Here is a 13792-nt window from a genome sequence, read left to right on the forward strand (position 1 = left end):
TTTTCACTTTGGCTGAAGCAAATTTTCCCACTTCAAAAAGACACAGGAACTTTTTCTCTAAAAGGTAAGAATCTATCCTTGCTCACCTTTCACTATGATCCTTGTGTGTGATAGTTAGGAAGAACTTTGTGTTTATGTTTGATAGCTGCACTTGGAGACCTTTTCTGACCTATGTTAGAGTGAATCCCATTCTTATTTGGATATTACAGGACGGATATTTAAAATCTGTGGATTTCGTGTCCTTTAAATTTAGTTTCTGTGGTGATTCATTCAAAATTTATATTCAGCACTGCAAATAATTTCATGTTGCTGATTGTAATCCATTTCTTTCCTCACTGTATGTGTTTTAGCAGAGTTGAAGTGATCATGAAGTAGCAGAAAAGTGAGAATTTTAACTTACATGATAGACTTCACATCCTGTATCTAGGCTACCTGTGATCTGTGTGTAACGGAGATTTGATGATTTTCTGAAGCAGCAGATTAAGCCTGCTCCAACAGAGAGCCCAGGAAGAGCCCTAAAGCCCAGGAGGACAGGTAGGCAGTCAGGGAGGTGCTGGAGACATCTCAGGTGTTTCAAGGTTAGGCTAAGATAGCCCATGAAAGCCTGCACTATGACTACAGATTATGCTATCACATTTTTAAATATAATGCCACTGTGGTGATCACCAAATACCATGCCTTTTAGGGTTATTACCTTTTTAATGATTTATTGCTTGCAATACATGATGAGGAAGTTTGATCTCACACTCCTATCTTAATTTGAATTGATTTTTCTTTGCTGTTAAAGAAATTACCAATTGAAAAGGCCTCAGTCAGGAGAGTGGAATGCATGTCAGTTTAGGAGAAACTGAAGGAAATAAAAACCACTTTTATCTGCATGTTGTAGGAGTTTGGCACTGAACACAATAATAGCACTCCTGAGTGGTTAGTCACAAGGGTATCCAGCTGTTTAAAAAAAAAAAGAAAGTTTAGATTTGGCTTTAGGTCAGGAACAACAGTTTTTCAGCAGGACTGGAAGTGTACAAAGCATAAAATGTTATTTTGATCATGCCAGAAAGAGTTTAATTTACTTAGAACTCAGCACTACAGATATGGGACTCCACCCCCAGCCCCCCAAGTTTTGAGAGTAGATGCAGTTGTGCAGATTAATGGTCTTGATGTCTGCAAAAGGTAGAAAAATGAATCAGCTTCAAGAACTAATAGGAATACTCCTATTTATATCTTGCGTTATTCATTTACCGTGAAATGGGAATATACTCAAATAAAGCATATTATAGGGAGTATTTTCTCTGTGAATGAGGTTTTTATTGTTTAGAAGGAAAACTTTTCCCTGAAGCAGGGAATAAATCCACACTTCTTCATGCTTTTTTCATGTCTTTATCCTTTTTATTATGCATCCTACTAAGAATGCGTATTAGTTTGCAATCAGCTTTATTTCTCATTGTTTCAAAGCTAATAAAAGCTGCCCTAAGACAAACTTTTTTGTTTTTATGAACCAGTTTATTGGATGGTTGCAATTGAAAATCCTAGGTATGTGTTTCCAAGAGACAGTGTAAGTTTTGTTATTCTTGTTGCTGCTTCTGTTTTTAGTTGGACAGATATATTTCTAAAATAATCGTTCCTGTTTTGGAGACTGTTTTGATTAAGACAGAAATGTGCTAAATAGAAGTGCACATGAACAGCCCACACGTTCAAGTACAAACTTTTATACCACACTCATGTATATCATCTTGTGGTCTCTTTCGTCAGCTTTCTCTCAAGGCTTCCAGCAGCACAATCTAGAAGGCCAGGTCATTTCTGCTTTATAACTTGGTTGTTCTACTTCTTAATAATTATTTCTCCTCCTCCTGCAGATCATTTTCATGCTAGCCCTGTCCCCACTGATGCTCATCACTCCTACTCTTGTGTGAAATCAGCAGTGGGATATGTAGTCCCCTGTCCGTCTTCCTAAAATTTTCTAAATTTACTGTTAGCTTTGGTAGTGATCATTCAAAAACTGTATCTTGTTTCTGGTTTCTGGTTTTAATGGCAGTGTATATATATATAATTATCATAGAATCACAGAATGCCATGAGTAACTGGACCTTTAAAATCATTTAGTTCCAAGCTCCCTGCCATGGGCAGGGACACCTTTACTAGATCAGGCTGCTCAAACAATGAACACTGCCAGAAGTGGGGCATCCACAGCTTTTCTGGGAAACCTCCCCCCCCAGTGCCTCACCCACCTCACAGTAAAGAATTTCTTCCTTGTATCTCATCTAGACACAGACTTTTTCAGTTTAAAGCCCATATCTCTTGTCCTTCCATGCTTTTGTAAAATGCCCCTCTCCAGCCTCTTTTTGGGCTGCCTTTAGGTATGGGGAGGCTTCTATAAGGTCTCCACAGAGCCTTCTTTCCTCTGGGCTGAACCATCCCAATTCCCAAAGAGTTTTCACTTGGGAAAGGTGTTCCACCTCTCAAATCATCTTGGTGGCCTTCCACTGGAGGATCACGGTAACAGGTCCTTCCTCTTCTGTCCTGTTCCTGTCCTCACAGCTGGATGCAGTGCTCCAGGTGGGAAGCAGTACTACAGGTAGGAGTAATAATTGTATAGAATCAAATATAAATGATATTTCCGTAAAATGTTTCTATCTTTTCATGAAAGCTTGCTTTACTTTGACCTCTTTTTTGAGAAAGAACTGACTACACATGTACAAGGCATTTGAATGTATTCATGTGAGAGCTTATTCTGCAAATGTTCTTTGTGTGATAGTAACACAGCTGTCTGACCTGTAAAGAGGAACAAATTCTTTGGGAAATTATGCTTTCAGAAGGATACTATGAAGGCAAGGAAAGCTGATGAATACAGAACACAGAGATTGGAAACAAACTGAAAACAGAGATTGGACTTAAACCTGGCTGTATTTTAGATTTACAGAACTTTTTTTTTTTTTTTTTTTTTTTTTTTTTTTTGTCTCTACACTAGTCCTTGTTCCTTTGTGTTTTTTCTCTTTCCTTCTAGTGTAGGGAAAAAAAAAAAAAAAGAAAAAGATGCCAACATAGCTTATATGCTGTCACAACATCAAAATCTCCAGGCATTAAATGTGATTGTAGGTTTCCATGGCCCAGTGCAATTTTACTCATTGTTCTTCTACTCATGGACTCTAATGTCTGTGTTTGATATTTGAGTGTGCTTGAGAGCCACTTAAATTTTCCACTCTGAGACATGAATTCCCACAATCTCTAAATGTCATGTGCCTGGCTGGAGCAAGAGAAGCACTCAGGTAAGGCAGGAATTCAGTGAGGCAGCAGCAGCTGACACCACAGAGGACAGCTGAGATTTCGAGCAGGGTTGGGAACTATTGCACAGCCCTGAGGCTGTGATAGATAAAGTAGAGCCGTGTCACAGTCCCCAGAACTTGCTAGGATGGCTTGAATCTCAGTTCAGACTTGCTGCCAGAGCACTTACCTAGTTTATCAGCCAGGTTTGGCTACACAGTGAGCTGTGCTCTGTCATAGCAGTATTACTTGCAGCATCCATCACTCTTATTTTAGAGTGAATTGTGCTAGGTAATGACAGCTTGTCAGCTGCCTGAGCTTGAAAATAGAAGAGCAAAAGAGGACTTTTGAACAAGATGATGCTTTTTTTTTTTTTTTATTTGGGCCCTGTATGAATAGGATACAAGCCTGAGAATGCATACCCCAAAAATATGTGTCTTTCTTCTTACCCAAGGCTGGGAAAATTAAGTTCTAGGGACACAGATTGTGAGACAGGCACACAAAAAACCCACTTCTCTGCAAGAAAACCCTAAAAAAAGTGTAGTGTCCAGAAGACCTTTCCCATGGCACCTCTGCTTTTTCAGATGGGGACTACTGATCTCTGTTTCTACAACCCACAAAATTAAATCTGAGCTTCTTTCCTCTAGGTGCAACACTAGGTGCCCAGATCTTCTCAGAAAGTCTGAGGTAAGAGATGAGTTCATACCAGACATCTAGTGACATCTTTTCTTGCACTGATTTCCTTTGCAACTGGGATGAGAAACTTAAGAATCAAGGTTATAACTTAGACATAACATAAATATGCCAATTAAAAGAAAAAGAAAAAGAGACAGCTGTATTGATACATTCACCTCCTAAAACCATAAAAAAAATCTTGCCCCAAATCACTGCTTAACAGTAATGTTTCCTCTCTTCCCACACTATTAGTACATTCAAAAAGTTGCTACAGTGCTACCTGTTCCTGTAGAGTGAGGAGATGTATTTATACATCGCACAAAAGGTGTTTTGGTGTTTAACCCGTAAGAGGGACTATCCTAAGCATAGCAGTGGTGGAGGGATATGACTGCTGACCTTACAGTGTGAATTTGCACTTCTTTGGAATTTGCTGGATCATCTTAAAAAAGTGGCAATGAAAAGTTAAGATTTCCCTTCTCTTTATCTAGTGATAATGTGTTACACTTATCCTGGCATACTCAGAATATGTGCTTTTCAGAACAGGTAGAAACTGTCTCTTTTTCCCAGCTGATGACATCACATCGAACTTACATAACACAGCGTGAGAAAATGTAAATGTTCTAGGAGTCATTTGATGAGTGCACCTGAGGGATGAAGGGCAGGAAGGATTTTTGTATAAAGGTACTTAAATAATGGTTTTAATAGTAATGAGGGAGCAGGAGGACACTGAGTACAAAGAGGGACTAGGTAAATAAAATGGAGAAAAATGAGGAATCAGAAAATATTATATAGGTCATATATAAGGAATTTCCTAAGGAAGAAAATCCTGCCTGTTAATAATAATTATACACATTTTCCTCCAAAGAAATATACTAAAAATGCCACTGAAAAATTAAGGGAAAGGAATAAAAATATTTGAGATATACGATACGGACATGCCAAAGAGTAATGGACTCAGACAAATTTTTATTGCCGTCATTCAGAGTCCATATGGAAAAACATGGGCTTGTGTTTACCTCTTTCTCACCATGACAACAACTTTTCTTTCCTTTCAGCCATATCTTTCCTTGCAGATTATTTTTCTCTCCAGATACTACCTCCAGTGAAACATCTCTTAGGCTTCTCTTTCTTGTCTTTTTTGTTCTTTCTGTGGACAAAGGTATTATTTCTGTTTTTACACCAGCTTTATGATTATTGCTCAATGGAAGCTTTTGTGAGGCAGCAAACCACATAAGAATTTATGATTTCTAGAGCACTTTTCACTTGAAATCTGTGGTGTCCTAAACAAGTAAGAAAAAAGCTTTCTCCATGATATGGAGATGTACACTGCACATTTTAGGAAAGTCTTTTTCTCTCTTAGTGTCTTTCTCAAGTTTCATTTCTAGGCAGCAGAATAATATTTTTCCTCATTTCTACATGTGTTTTCATTCTTTTTCTCCATTTGCTCTCCCCACTTCTTTATTCCAGTTGTTTCTTGCCTTCTGCAATACTTTTCAGCAAAGTTCAGTGCATTGCATCCTTTAGCCAGAAATCAGTTTAAGAAGACAGTGACAGTTTAAGTCTAACACTGTGCTTGTTCCTGTTGCCAGGGAGAATATGTGATACCACCCATACTCATGGAACATTTTATTTTCCTGCTGCAGCCCATAACAATGAGCCATCATGGGAGGAAGGTCAGGAGGAAGGCTGGAAGTCATGCTTGAACTTGTTTGCTGGGCTGTTGCTACTACACTCCTGTGAAAACTTCTTAACTCCTTATCTCTTTGAGCAGTCTATGTTTCATTTCAGCTGGCTTTCTGACCCTCTTCCTTGCTTGGTCCTTTTTCATTCTGCCAAAACTTTAGGTCACATAAATTGATTCCACCAGTGAAATGTATCACATTTTCCTGATTCTCAATGTCTTGCCCCAAACTCATATTGAAAATTAAATCTCTCTGATTTACAATTTCTGTCAGTTACTTTTTATTTTCCCCTTTTCTTCTCACCTGAAAAATTTCTGTGGGAGAGGACTGCTCATGAAACAACTTTCATATGCTCTGAAGATCACATGTTCCTGAAATTACTGATGACACCCTCAAAATCTCAAAGCAGATTTAAATCTCCCCCTTAAAACTTGACTCTCTTCTGACAAAGAAGGAGGTATTCAAGTGATTTTTGTGAATGTATTTTAGGAATTAAAAAAAAAATTCAATTTGATTTATTAAAGCATTAGTTAAAGAGAAAAATAAATCTAAGAAAAATCACACTGGCTTTGGTAAGTGAAATAGACTTGCTTTTCTTTACTAACTGTGACTGAATATTGTTTTAAACTGTTAACTGATGTTACTCTGGCTGGTAGAATGTGGGCAAAACATAAAAGTGTTTTAGAAAGGATTCAGGTTGTATTCTGACAACATGAACCTGTTTGGAGTCTGAGTACTTCAAAGGCTCAAAGAAAAAACAGGTATTCTGTACCATTGCCAGAGAATAACTCACTGAATCCTTTCAAAGCTCAGAACACCTAAAGTTCCTCAATTCTTTGTATTTATTAATTGTACTGTAACAATCATTTCTGAAAATAGTAGATGTTATTATTGGACCCAGCTTAGTAGTTACAGCTTTTGATTTCCTGTAATAAGAAGAATAAAGAACATTGTCTTTTATAAAGAGACACTTTCAAAAACACTAAAATGTGATATTGGGAAATAATTCCTCCTCAGAATCTTATTTTTAAGTTTTCATGACATTACATGTTATAAAGAAAATACAAACTTCATTGTTTTCTTTGATATTAGAACCATGAGGAATCAATGACCTTGCTGGGCACATAGTGTTAAATAGAAGGTAATACTTGGCTTTTATTTTAAATATTTTAAAGCAGTTTAAGTAGTGAGTCTTTTCAGAATAATGAAACAGGTGCCAGATTCCTACAGAATTATCATCATGCTAAATTCGACACAAATTCTTACCAAACCCAGAAGTGATCTTATGGCTGCAAAGGTGGCGATGCATTTTGTCTCTTTTGTAACATGGATCCATGCAAATGTTTTTGTATTCCTTCTTTTAATGTCCCAGAGAAGTGCCTTTCTGAAGGAGAAACTCATTGGGTTGCTGAGCTCTACAAATAAGAAAAGTCTTCTTACATGAGCTTTATTTCATTTGGGTGAAAGCTTCTTGTAGTAATAACCTAGAACAAATGGCAGATAGGGAGATATACAAAATGATTCTTTAATGAGCCGTCACAATATAGTGCAATAGAGACATCAGGGCTCCTGACATACAAATCCCCTTTATACTGTCTGAACAATCACACTGGATTTGTGACTGACAACTGTGGATAAATATCTTAGTTTGTAATGTGGCCAGACTCAGGTTTTACATCTGAGAAGTCCATTAAATAATAAGCCACCACAATAATTCCTCTTCTCCATGCGTTTTTTAACATTCATAGGATAGAAGAGGTTGACATCTTTTGGGTACCAAAAATGTCAACGTGTGTACATGGACTATTACTTTGCAAAAAAATCATACTTTCTCCAGTTTCTCATTTAGTGGGACTTAGTTATTCCTGCTAGATAATTTGCCTTTAGCACACTTGTTTTAACGAGTGGAATACTGCAATATATGGTGGGAAAGGTAAATTCCTTGTTTTTCTTGCTGATTGGAACTTGGAAGTGGTTCTTGTTGAAATGAAAATATATCCTCCATACTATTTCTTCAGATATCTAAAGTGTCACAGTGTTATTTGGAACACATAGTTTTATATGTAGTGTTTAATCTGATAAATATATTACTATTACTCGAGTGCTCCTGATTGCTGATTTCTAAATCACACCTACCACACAACTGGGTCTGCGCCACAGAGTCATAGAATTTTTAGGCTGGAAAAGGCCTTTGAGACCAACCATGAACCTCACGGTCCGGGCACAGGGCTCTCCACGGGCTGCAGTAGCACAGCTGCCTCAGCATGGGCTGTCTGCACCATGGGCTGCAGAGGAATCCCTGTTCCAACATCTGGAGCACCTTTTCTGCCTTCTTACCTTGGTGTCTGCAGGGCTCTATCACCTCTATGTTCTCACTTGTGTCTTTGTCCCCTGTTGTTTCTCTGCAGTAACCTCTTTCCCCTCCCTAAATGCATTATCCCAGAGATGCACCACCACAGATGGGCCCCTCTGTCTTGGGTCTGGCTGGCACTGGCTCTGTCAGACATGGGGGAAGCTTCTGGCAGCTTCTCACAGAAGTCACTCTTCCAGCCCCTCACTGCAAAAACCTTGCTGCACAAACCCAATACATTAAGACAAGGAATTTAATTTTCCTGGCATTTTGAAAGAGTAAATGGAAAATATTTGCTTCCTAGGTTTGGATTTTTTAGTATTGCTTAATTTTTCTTGTCAGGAAAACACATTTAAACAGAAAATATGGCTTTGTTTTTTAAAAAATGTGGTTTTTTTCACTTGGATTTTCTAGTTTTCAGTGGTACAAATATTGATGGGCACCTGAAAAAATTCTTTAGTGAAAAAGAAGAACTCACACCCAAAATTCTAAATTCTGGATCATACTACTGATTTTAACTGCTAGTGTAAGTTTAAGGATGCACACATGTATGAATTCTGAAGGCTTAAAACTGACATATCTGCTTAAATTGAGGCATATATTTTGATTTGTAATTCATTGGGTTTGGGATGAAGAGCCCAACTTCAAAAGAGAATATTAGTCCTGAAAGTTGTAAAACATTCTATCCTGTCTTTTGATAGTATTTCAGAGAATCTGCATTGTACTTAATAAGAAAAGTACAAAAAAGCTACCTGAATCCTCAAGTCACTTGACTGGTGCATTTTGTGTCTGAGAATAAAGGTCTGCAGCCATGACTTCTGAGCTTTGTTTCTGTCATCATCAGCCCCCTATGTAGCTTTCATTCATCCTCTTTCTCTATAGTAGGGGAAGATTTTTCAACAGAATGACAAGTAATTGCCATTGCTCATGAGAAGATGTGATAGCTGATTTGTCTTGCAGGGTAACCAGATACACATTTCACATTTTTTAATCCAAAACATAAGCAGTTTTCATTGATGGATAAATAAAATCTCTGGGCTTCTGGAATGTGAGTTGAAAGAGAGGAGTAACACTTCTGGTCTTAGTGCCAAAATAAAAACTTTTCCAGGTGGCTTTATTATAAGATAGGAAATAGTTGTTTTGAGGGTGTTTTTATGAGTACTCAAAGGTGCTGTGCTAGGCTCAGACAACTTTAATATTTGGTTTCACTGTCAGGAAAAATTCAACTGTTTAATTTCTGCTGTTGAAGAATGACAAGTTCTCAATTATTCTTTATTTATAAAACTCCATTTCCAGAGATCAAAACTACACTCTGAGAGAAATATGGCTTCAATTTGTCCCTTGGATGGAGTGGTTTTATCAACAAACAGAATTTCTTGTAAAATATATCACAGAGAGAATATAAAAAATAGAATTTTAATGTTTTTTCTAAATGCTCCATCTGATTGATATATTCCCAGCTGTGTTTTAACTGCTTCATTGCTGTGACTTTTATGTTAATTTTGACAGCAGAAGTTTTACACTTTTGCAAAGCAAAATGGGAAAGTTTAGAGCAAAGTAGGTGATATTTTGTACTGAAACCAAAGGAAAAAATTCTGTCCCCTCTGATGTCGTTACCAACTGGATATTTGACAGGAAACCAGTGAGTAATTCTACATTTTATTATACTGCTTCATTGTGTTCATTTTGTTTGTGCTGTGTTTGACTATTCATTTATTTTTTTTGTCAGTACGAAACTGTTTATAACTAATTTATAACTGGAGATTCCTATTTTTAGTTGATTATATCTATTCATTACATGCTTCAGGGACTTAATTCAGTCCCCAGACTTGCTGTAATAGCTCCTTATGAACTTTGGGGAATCCTCAGAAAAATTAAGTTGTCCTAGGTCTACTGGCTTAAATGGAAATATGATAATTTATGGTTAAATATCTCTATTCTCAAGAAATAAATATCTCTATTCAGTTGTTAACTGTAACATATGAAGAGTCAAATCACTAAGAAAATAGACATTGTTGTCATAGCTCAACCTGAAAAACAAAGCAAGCTGACATCCACAGTTGTTTAAGGTTGTTCATTTCATATGAGTTTATTTAACAGTTTGGAGACAATAGATTTCAGGAGCATACATACATACCTGAAAGTATGAGAAAGTTATACTTGAGAACTTAAAGAAGTTAGTTATGGGGAGTCTTTCATGGTGTATTCCTTCCTTCTGTGTCTTCTTTCCCATTAGTCATGTAGCTTTAGTTCATAATGTCTTATTTATTGACTAAGGACCTTAATTTTATTTTGTGTTGCATTGTTGTTTCTCATTTTCTTAAAAGAGAAAAAAAAATTAAATATGTGTGTTTCTAGTGTGCAGAAAACTAGACAAAGTGCGATGAAGCTGATGATATATTCAAACATATTCCAGCTCTGAATAAAATAGAACTTGATTTCATGGCATGTAGCTTAAATGTTGTTGTTCCATCAGAAGAAGTATTTAAGATTTTCTTTCCACACTTATCTTTCATCACACCAAACCACTGTACTCCTGGAGAGCCAGACAGAAAATAAAACCAGGTTCTTGAGCATATGATTAAACATGGGCTGGTTTTCTTGGCAATGAAAACCTAATTTGTTAGTTCATATGCATGCAGTCAGAAGCAGCAAAGAAAAAATAATATCGTAATATTTTGATTTGATATCAAATGGGAAATATGATATTTGTTGCTTTGTTCCAAACTTGTTAGAAAAATCACAGAGTACTATAATGGAATTAAAATAAATGGAGGAAAACCCCTTGGAATATAAAATTTAAATCATCTGAACACAAAGAGCTAAAATAAGTCAGATAAATCATGCCTTGCAAATAAAGGTTTCTCACAGATGGCTATCAAGGCAGCTAGATTTAATGTTTGGGCCTAGGAAACTATATTGCCAATGCCTAAAGCAAGGTTGGAAGAATCCTACTACACCAGATAAATGTATCAGAATATTTCCTTCTGTAGCAGCGGATTATTTTTGTCCTGTCATATCCTGGCTTATGAGCGCTTTAAGAAGCACATATAAAAAATTATTTCCAGAGAAAGTATTAAAAGTTCATTTTTGTTTACCGTGGGCCACCTCAAAGAGCACAAACTGATTATCAGCTCATGGACTTGTCAACTGGTCAGGTCTCCCCACATCCTAAGCAGAGAAAATGTTTCAGCATAATGCAAATTAGCCCGGATTTAAAAATACTGAAAACATTTCACACACATTAAAATTATTTTAAAAGTAAGCATAATATCTGGGACAACAGCTTGAAAATTGCAGTATTTGTAATAATGTACACACAAAGAGGCAGGCCAGGCTGTTTCAGAACTGAGTATTTTACCTCTGACCATTCTATTATGATATGGAAATCCTATCTTTTACTGTTATACTGTTGCTACCAGTAAGTTTTGTATTATTCTGATCCCACAGACATTTATGTTTTGTGATATGATTGACTTCACAGATGTAAGTTTTTTTGTTTTTTCAGTAAACTACTTTCAAAGATGAATTTTAAAAATTTCCTTATCAGCATATTTTAAAGTAAAATGGATCATAGTTTATTTTACTAGCTTTTCAGTGTGCATATTGCAATCAGATGAAATAATCCTGCTGATTATTTAGATGCTGGTAAAGAAATTTGCCACAGTACTTTTCAAGCCGTGGAACATTTCAGGTATGTATATTTTAAGTTATAATAAGAATGCTATTTGCCTTCTGAGCTGTAAAATACTGGATGCTCATTGCACAGCTTGAGGGATTTTGATTTTTAATTTTTTTTGCCTAAACCCATGTTCATTAACACAGAACGTAGCTCATTAAAAACATGTGTTTCTGAATATCTTTCAGAAATATCTCCTATAAAAATTTGAGATTAAATAGAATTTATAATCAAAACAAACTCCCCCATACAAATTCCACCATTTGGAAAGTCCCTCTATGCTCTTCTCCTCCCACACAGTGGATTTAAAAGAGAAAAAAAGAATCCTCAGCATTTTCTGCTACCTTTGCTTGTCATTTCTGGCAGATCCCTAACTGTCATTCACAGTAGTATTGTATATACAGAATTTGTCAATTTTTTATTCCCTGTTAATTAATGCAATGTTAGCTAAATATTTTTGTTCTCTATACAATCTTGTAAGTCATACTGTTAATACAGTCTTTCACAGTACATATTAAACCACAAAATAAAAAGAAAAACCAAGTTAAAGAAGAAAATGTTTCAGAGATGTTTCAGTAACAAGCTATTTAAAATCACTACAATTATTAATAAAATTTAAATTAACTGTGGTGTTATAATGTATATGTAATTTTATATGCATTACAAAACTTTTAGTTATTCAAATGAATGATTGATTGATTTTGCAGCATTATTTATTTTAAGAAGATAAAACCAGTCAAAAATGTCAGCTGATTGAACTGCTTTGCACAGACATCCTTTGAATTTAGAAACCATGGCCTTTTCCTAACTGTGGCATTTGACTGCAGTTCCACCTCCCAGAATTTCCTTCTGCTTGTGGTGCAGAAGAGAGAATCGCTCTCAGGTGTGTTCATGGGTTAAGCTGGAAGCCTTCCATGAATGTCAGGTGATGCCTTCCCTCTTGCACACAAGTGCTTCGGGAGGAAAAGCACTTTGGAAAGAGAGGTGCCTGCAGCAGATGGCCTGTGTGGAGGTGCTCCTGAGTGCACTTTCCCTAACCACCAAATGGATATTCAATCATGTTGTTTATTCAATCTGGTATTAGGACTCAACATTCTCTGCCCATTGCATCCTCTAACAGGTGCCTCTAAACTTTGTGAAGAGTTCTGTGTCTTTTAGGTAGCTTTTATATCAAATAGTTCTAGAGGCTTTGTCATCTATACAAGCTCTTCTGTTAGTTTAGGGTGACCTTGTTCACATTTTGATGGACTGTGAACCCAGCTTTCATAGGGCTCGAGTTGAGTTTAGAGGCACGAGCTATTGCTCCATTTTGGGTTTGGCTTGGTTTAGGGTTTTTGGCACTTTTTGGTTTATTTATTTTGTTCAATAGCTGGTTGTTATTCATGTAACAGATACTTAGGTTTTGTGGTGGGACAGGAGACTTGCATTATTATTCATCTTTGAAGAATCTCAGACATAATAGTGAATTGATTATCTGTAGCTGTGGTTTTTTGTCTGCTTGTTTACAAAACAAACAAGTGGGGTTTAGATATTTCTGCAGAGCTATATAATTTAAGCCTGCAAATTATGATTGGGGTGTATAAAACAGTCTGTTTTCTTGCTCTGTGTCAATTCCTGAAGCAAACATATCTCCTGACAGAAGCAGAAAGGATCCTGCAGTAATCTCTCAAAAGATTGGTCATATAAATCTTTCATTGAAGTATGTGTATATTTATGATCTTTATAGATTACACAATAAAATTTGTTGAATTTAATGTGCTTATAGTTTGCAGCAGGAATAATTCATACTCAATTGTTGCAGAAAATCTTTAATCTGTCTTAAAACAAATCAGAAACTGGATAGTTTACAAAAAACTACTTTAAAATTACCTCCTAAACAATCTCCAGGTCCACTGGACATCAAATGTCTAGACTGCTCATAGTCCAAACTATGGAGGGCAATGGACATGCTGAAAAACAACTTTCTCCTGACCAAAGAAAAGACAATATTTCATACCATGATTTTTTTTCCCAGCTTTTCTCTTTAAAATGGAGATATCAGGCAGAAATTGATTAAAAAAACCACAAACTAGCCCTTTCAGTATAGTCTTAGAGAACAGCAAAAGATTACAAAGAGAGCTTACCAAATAACATTACATCACCCTAAAA

This window comes from Poecile atricapillus, chromosome 1 (assembly GCF_030490865.1).
Source record: "Poecile atricapillus isolate bPoeAtr1 chromosome 1, bPoeAtr1.hap1, whole genome shotgun sequence".
In the NCBI taxonomy this organism is placed as follows: Eukaryota; Metazoa; Chordata; class Aves; order Passeriformes; family Paridae; genus Poecile; species Poecile atricapillus.